The sequence below is a fragment of the Canis lupus genome, unplaced genomic scaffold (assembly GCF_011100685.1).
Source record: "Canis lupus familiaris isolate Mischka breed German Shepherd unplaced genomic scaffold, alternate assembly UU_Cfam_GSD_1.0 chrUn_S818H981, whole genome shotgun sequence".
NCBI classification, from domain to species: domain Eukaryota; kingdom Metazoa; phylum Chordata; class Mammalia; order Carnivora; family Canidae; genus Canis; species Canis lupus.
The window spans coordinates 7,313-12,495 of NW_023331775.1; the positions used below are offsets into that span (position 1 = coordinate 7,313).

The following is a 5,183-nucleotide window of genomic DNA, read 5'->3' on the forward strand; positions in this document are numbered from 1 at the left end:
AATGTGGAGAGGTCACTGATGATCTTGGTGGAAAAATAAAATGGTTGGTGTGGTGGCAAACAGTGAACACAGACTTACTTGTAGGGGATGAAGAGAAAACAGAATAAATAGGTACAGGAAGCAGTAATGACTTTAGGTTTTGTTGTAAAAGAGAGCTAAGCAGGGGGTGGCTGCTTAGTGTTTGCTGGAGAGGAATGCTAGTCCAAAAGTGACTTAAAAAAAAAATATATATATATATATAGAGAGAGAGAATAACGTCATCTTTGCTTCTCATGAGAACCAATCAGTAGGGAGGGCAAAATTGATGATACCAGTGAAAACAAGATTATAGGTGTGATGGCCTTGTGTCCTGCAATAATATGAGGGTTGGGACTCAGTGCACTGTTGGGAGGTGAGTTTTAGGGAGTAGCATAGATGCTTCAACCACAGTAGCAGAACAGAATGCTTTGCACATGAATAACAAAGGCAGCATGTGATCAATGATAAGAAAATATGAGGTTCTCCTGGGATTCCTTCTAAACTCTCAGTGAAATAAGAGGATTATCAACAGACAGTGTGGAGTGGGGAAGAGAAAGAGATCTGAGATGAGAATGTAAAGATTTGTCTGGGACAATGGCTATTGTATGTTTTTGACAGCAACATAGGATAAGTACCACTATGAAAAGGTAAATACACGAACACACACACACACACACCAAGAATTTCAGGAGACAATGTCCTTCCTTCACTTATTTATACTTCTGTTCAGATCTATTTTATTAACAAAAGGTGGGTAGTGACTCACTAAATAATTTGGTGACACACGAATGGGTTGTAGTCTGCAGTTTGGAAAACACTCATCCAGAAGAACTGAAGAGGAAATTTTCTAAAGAGATTGTAATAGGATCACATGCAGCACATAAAACCAACCTAAGGTTAGAAATAAATTGGGGCCAATCCAGTTAATCAAAAGCACATCATTATGGACTCCCCACACCTGACTGTTCCTCTTATCCAAGATCTCTTTTATTCCTCTCCTCCAGTAACACAGATCTGAGATCTATCAGTTTCTTGTACCCCCATTTTCTGTAACTCTCCCTATTCAATCATTTGCCAAATTTAAAACATTCTTCCTGTAAACACTTACCAGCATCTCATTGTTTCTATTTCCATTGATTTTGCCATAGTTTCAGACCCTTACCACCTTCTTTTACCTTATATCATTACTATTCTTATTAGGATAATAAGATGTAATGGATGTCCGTGACAAATTTATTTTAAAAAGAGAAGCAGCTAAAGAAAATAAATATCTAACACAATCTCATTAAGAGGTTATCCAGCTTCGTTGCTGGTATAGGTACTTCCATTTTGTATGCATCTCTATTATTTTCTCTATACTTGTCCTGTATACAATTATATAACGAAACCCAGCCTTATGCTTGCTTTTCAGAAAACACATTGTGAATTTCTGCTCCCAGTATTATGTGTTTGGCAAAATCATATTTAATAGCTGTAGGGCATTCCATGTATGGTATTTTAATCTAAACCATTCTGTTGAGTTTGTGCAGTCATGTGCGTGAACCTCTCAGATCTGGGTCTGCAGGGAGCACAATTTGCCAAGGACCCCTGCTGCCGTGCTTGCAAATCAATTCATCTCCTAGCTTGTTGCAAGCCCGCATTTCCCAGTCAATAACAAAGCTCCGGAAATGTTCTTTTGCAGCCCCATTTCTGGGAGACCTGGGATTCCTCTGATGAGTGACTCTGGCTTATGGGTCTCCCAGACCACTGGTGGAAGATTACCTAGAGCCACACACAACTTTCCTTTCTTCTTTCCCTCGGGACCAGACTTGCACGGAGTCTGAAGGCTTCTCAGGCTTCTCCTAGCTCCTTTCCCATTTTCAAGGGCATTTCTCTTTCCCCTGAGACATTTCTTATACACTTAATCCCATCTTGGCATGTTTCTCAGAGGACTGAAAGGAGCACAGACATTCAAGTTGTTCTCAGGTTTGTATTCTCTACAACTAAACTCTTAATTGGTGAACTCTTAGCATATCATTCAAAGCACTGCCATTGCTCAGCAAATTAAGCCTGAGCACCTCCTCTCTCCACACTTGGCTCCAACCCATCTCCCCAGCCCCATCCAGTGCTCTTAGCCCAGGGCCTGCTGACCAAATAGTCTTCTATTTTCTCCTGCCTCCTCCACCCCCAACTCCCAAGAAAACATCTGTCTGGCTGATACCTCCTTCCTTCCTGATTTTTAAAAAATATTTATTTATTTATTTATTTATTTATTTATTTATTTATTTATTTATTTATTTATGACAGAGAGAGAGAGGCAGAGACATAGGCAGAGGGAGAAGCAGACTCCCTGCGGGGAGCTTGATGTGAGACTTGATCCCAGGACCTGGGTATCATGCCCTGAGCCAAAGGCAGATGCCCAACCACTGAGCCACCCAGGTGTCCCTCCTTCTGGATTTCTTCTTGACTTTCCCACCCTGATGTTCTTTCTTCTCCATTTTTAAAGGGCACAGAAAAGTGTTTTCTGCAGTGTATTCACCCTTTTTGATATGTTATCAGAGAGGCTGTATAGTCCAGTGGTGAAGTGTACAATCTGTAATCAGACAGACCTAGATTATCATTTAAAACACACACTCACACACATACAAATTAGCTGAGATTGGATATGTTTGGGCAACAGTGAGCTAAACAAAAGAAATCCAAGATTTTTTGTTTTGTGTTGTTTTTAATTGCAAGACTTCCCAGAGCCCTTCAAATGTTCATACAGATTGTGACTTTCCAAGGCCAGTATTGATACTTTGCACAGCTTTTCTTGAATTTATTTGATCACAAAATCCTTTAAAAACACCGCCAGACATTACTTTTTTTCTTGGAACATACTGGGAAAGGGTATAAGTAGCCCTAGATTTTTACATGTGTGGTTTTTACAGTACTATATATATCTCCAACGTGTTATAGTTATTTGCATATTTATCTTAACATGTTTTCCCACTTTAGCTTTAGCATGAGGCCTTGAAAATAAGGGGCACTTTCTCAGCTGAAAAATCACAGAATTTTAGTTAAGGTTCATGGATCGGAATAATATTTGGCAACTGGAGAAAGTTTGCCTCTACTTGCAGTGCTCTTCCACAGTCATTTTTATATCATAATATCCTGGGCTACGTTTCAGGCTGGAAAAATGATCTTGATGTTGGACAAAAAGACCTTGTTAACACGAGGCTAAGTACATTGTCTCTACAAGTCACTTTATTGGTACAGCATAAGTGGGTGTAAAGATAGAGGTTCATTTTAAGGGCAAGGAAGCAGGAGTCTGCAGACTCTGGGTCTTGGCCCGCCCTGGGCAGCGAGGAGGGCAGCCTGTGGCTTAGTTCTGATTGTTTTCGTTTCCAAGGCTGTGCTTGTCAAAGAGGTACTCGGCCAGGCCGGAATCCGGGGCCCCCATCTTAACCAGGTTTTGCACGTGATCACCCAGTTCTTTGATAGACTTCACCTGCTCATTCAGATAGTGCGTCTCCAGGAAGTCGCACAAATGGGGGTCGCCTTGGTCTGAGGCCAGAGTGTGCAATTCGAGCAACGACTGGTTCACATTCTTTTCCAAGAGCAGCGCACACTCCATGGCCCTCAGGCCGCTCTCCCAGTCGTCCCGGTCCGGTTTCTTGACGTCCCGCAGGCAGATCCGGCCCCCCCGCTGGTTCTGCAGGCGCATCAGCTTCTCGGCGTGCTGGGCCTCCTCCCGGGCCTGGCGAAGGAAGTACCTGGCGAAGTTGTTGAGCGCCACGTCCTCTCGGGAGAAGTAATAGGCCATAGACAGGTACGCGTAGGCCGCGTACAGCTCCAGGTTGATCTGGCGGTTGACGGCGGCCTCGCAGTCGGGGTGGAAGTTCTGGCGCACCCGGGAGCCGGCGCGGGCGCGGGCGCAGGCGGGCGGGGCTGGGTCCCGGGAGGCGGCGGCCGCGGCCAGAGGGCGCAGGGGCCGGGGGCGCGGGGACGCCAGGGGCGCCCGGAGGCCCGCAGCGGCGGGAGCGCGAAGCCCGGGCGCGCGCAGCGCAGGGACAGCAGCGAGGCGCGGATGTTGGGGAGGAGCCGGAAACAGGGCCGCATGGCTCGGCTCCTTGCGGGCGGGGGCAGCGGGCCAGGGCGGCACAGCGTGCGGCCGGCGCCGGAGCTTCGGGTCGGCCGGCGAGCGCGGCCCCAGGCGACGGCGACCGCGTCACACACACCCGGGGCGCTCCCGAGGCGCCGCGTTCCGGGCGGGGGCGGGGCGGCCGGGCGCACCTGCAGGGCGGGGGCGGGGGGGCGGGGCGGCCGGGGCGCACCTGCCGGGCGGGCGGGCGGGGGCGGGGGGGCGGCCGGGGCGCACCTGCCGGGCGGCGGCGCGGGGCGGCCGGGCGCACCTGCAGGCGGGCGCAGCCCCGTTAACCCGGCGGTGCCCCTCTGCCCGTGGGCCTTTGTGACTTACTAGTTCATCGAAGTCAAAAGTGCTGTCCCAAAAATAGGCGCTGGGACGGGCGGAAGGGAGGAGGCACCCGGCGACGCTGGCCCTCCCTCTGTGGACTCTTTCTTTCCAAAGCTCAAGGCGCGCGCGTGGGGGGGGGGGGGGCACAGAGCCTTGAAATAGGATGAAACAAAATAGGTCCCAGCCAAAATGGATGCTTATAAATGGACTTTCTATTTATTTAACAAGTGCAGGTACGGAAAGGACTGCTAGTACAAATTTTCAAGAGTCTGTAGTAAGAGTGCTTTTTAAAAAAGTCATCTTATTTTTAAATATAAAATGCATCTTTACTGCAAAATAAAACACTAGAAAGTAGGAAGAAGATATAAACTAGTTCTAAACATGAGGTTATTTATCTGGGTTTTTGTTAACGCAGATACATAGAGTCTGAGCAGAGCTGTGGAGAAGTTGAATCACTATGTTGCACATCTGAAACTAATGTTACATTGTGTGTCAAGTAAAATGACTTTTTTTTTTTTAAGGGCAAATGCCCAGCTTTTACTAACAGACTTGTAATGTTGAAGTTCCAATGCCTTTTCTTAGCCTCAAGAAGATAAATTTTCTTAGCTAACATGCTAGGAAGTGTCAACAATACCAGGTTGCATCCTAGGACAGCAAACTGGTTCTGCTTTCTCATTGATCTTTTCAATAATGAGATTATTTGAGGTGTGATTATCTTTGTTGAGAAAGA

General features: G+C 46.9%; 1 pseudogene across 1 annotated transcript; it reads right to left on the minus strand.

Annotated features, from left to right (window-relative positions):
• Positions 1-2,704: 2,704 nt before the first annotated feature.
• On the minus strand, positions 2,705-4,113 carry LOC119879429 (annotated as a pseudogene). The gene has a single exon (XR_005387511.1). The product of XR_005387511.1 is annotated as a ferritin heavy chain-like (transcript).
• Between the last annotated feature and the right edge of the window lie 1,070 nt (positions 4,114-5,183).